The sequence below is a fragment of the Pundamilia nyererei genome, unplaced genomic scaffold, assembly GCF_000239375.1.
Source record: "Pundamilia nyererei isolate P.nyererei 1_Seehausen unplaced genomic scaffold, PunNye1.0 scaffold00362, whole genome shotgun sequence".
Taxonomy (NCBI): Eukaryota; Metazoa; Chordata; class Actinopteri; order Cichliformes; family Cichlidae; genus Pundamilia; species Pundamilia nyererei.
In genome coordinates, this window is record NW_005187763.1 from 157,640 (window position 1) to 159,843 (window position 2,204).

The window sequence follows — 2,204 nt, forward strand, 5'->3', positions numbered from 1 at the left end:
GAAGGGGGTGGGAGGGCAAAGGAAGGACAATAAATAGTGATATGTGTTACCCATGTGATCGTGATATCCTCAGAGGCGCATCATAGCGCTTTTGTCCTCGGAAACAACTTTCAGCCCCTAGGAGAAGAAAAATACAAACATAAATGCCCCATTACAAAACCAGTAACTACACTACAGTTCATTATACATACAAAAGCTGCTTGGTGTGTAATCACTCCTTAAAACAAACAAACAAAGTGAACAAAACATATTTTCGTATCTTTTAAGTTTGATATGAAAAGTCAGACTCATGAGTGGCACCCTTATTACTCGCAGCCCAACTCTCCCCATGTAGTGGAGGTAAATAATCTGCTCCAGCTTTCTGAGAACCAGACAGGCCCTGCCACACATTCACGTGGGACACAGTTTCCCTATCAGTGTCATGACAAATTACCCTACTGAGAACGAACATTTTAGCAATGGCTTATTAGCAAGTGGATGAGAAGGCAACCTGAGTAAAATGCTCTGAAGGAAGGGGCGTGTCACAAAACAATGAGAAAATCTAGGTCAGCAATGCAAAAAGCTGAATACACCAAATGGATATGTGTGCCATGCCTGGCACCAATCCCTGCAGTACTTCTCTAAAAGAGACGCATGCCTTAAATACACTTAAATAGTAAAAGGAAACGAAATACAGATGTTCCACTGTTGATTCGATGTAATAAAGGCGGCTGTTGCCTAGAATATTAACAAACAATTGCTCACTTCTTTGTGTGGTATTTTGCATATTAGTACTTTCAACTGGGCAAATCAGATTTTGTTTGGTTACCATTTTAGGCGAAAGGTCGTCTGTCTGACTGGAGCCAAGTTAAATACATTTGTCATCATGTTAGTCTGCAGGGAGCTAGCGATGAATGAATGAGTTGAACTTTGGTGTGTGACAAGTCACTATCAGCACAGTGTGTGCTCATAAATTACTCAAACTGCCCCCAAGTGCCTTTAAGACAACTCTGTTTAAAATAAACTCTCTACTATCAGCACATCTATTAACAGAGTAGCAATAAATAGACTTAAATAGTTCCTGCTGTATTTGTAGGTAGGCTGACAATTGTCCACATGTCATGTGTCACGGGAAGATGCGAATGTGCGAAAGGGCGCTACCGGCCTTAGCATTCCAGATATAATTGTCAAATGAAGGCTAATTACTTGCGTTTCATTCCCTTTAACTTCACCACCAAAGAATAGTTCAAAGTTGTGTAGATGCAATTTTAACGTGGTGTCTAGTGTGCAGTGATAAAAGCTAATCAAAAGCTAACGTGCGAGTTAACATTAGTTTTGCTTCAGCGGCGGCCGTACCCGTCAGTACACATGCCAGCCAGGCAAGGCGGTCTGTACTTCATTTAATGCTCCTCACAAGCACTTAGCCGCATGTGCTAATCAAATATTTTAAAGTTCTATTAACCCGTAACTTTTTTTTATTCATACAAAAATATACGCAATTCACGACAACAGAGTAAAGTTAGCTTCTCTGAAACTGCATTTCAAACGAATACAGTGAGGTCGTCAGCCCGCTGCCGCTCTGAGCCTTCCAACAAGCTAACTAGCTAACCTAGCATGCTATGCTAACAAGTTAGCTACAATTTCCTACCTACTTGGACAAAAACCTCTCAATTGGCGATATCTTCCACAGCTCTCGTGTTCAAGTCAAACCGTGTCATCTCTTTAACCGACTGCAAGAATGGTGGTTTTCCCACATATATGAACTACGATAAGGTTATAATATTAAAGCTAAAGGTAGGCGTTGAGAGGCTGTAACGGCTTCAGACATTAGACACATTGGAGTGACCCGACATGCAAAAATGAGCTCCTGTAACAACTGTTATTTCAAAGCGGCGCGGACTAAAGATCAATATAAAGATTAACCCGTGACGACGGGAGCCCATTATGTAAAAATATTCCACGTGTGTTCCGTTAAATAATCAAAACTAATAGCTCACTCATGTTAGAATAACGGGGTATTTTATAATTCCGTCCACATGTAATTGAAACACAACCATAGAGCGGTAACTAACCTATTTCCCTCAAAAAAAAAGCCACCAAAAATCACGCCGGGTTTTGCAAATGCTGAAACTGTCCTCGGAGTTGATTAAATATAATGTCTTCGCCCGTTTCATATGTTCACGCCAACATGGAGCCGCATTTCCACGCAGAAACCGAGCGATAAG

General features: G+C 41.1%; 1 protein-coding gene across 2 annotated transcripts in view; it reads right to left on the reverse strand.

Moving 5' to 3' along the window:
- The window catches only part of tbl1xr1b (TBL1X/Y related 1b), a 28,702-nt gene extending 26,511 nt beyond the window's left edge, over positions 1 to 2,191 (reverse strand). Inside the window, exons 1-2 of one of the 2 annotated variants that reach the window (XM_005752482.2) lie at positions 2,052 to 2,191; positions 51 to 117 (exon numbers count right to left, since the gene is read on the reverse strand). The gene's annotated coding sequence lies outside the window, so the exon portion shown is untranslated. Of the gene's footprint in view, positions 1 to 50; positions 118 to 1,627; positions 1,934 to 2,051 lie in introns of those variants that run through there. The other variant, XM_005752481.2, reaches the window with a different exon arrangement.
- Positions 2,192 to 2,204: the final 13 nt, after the last annotated feature.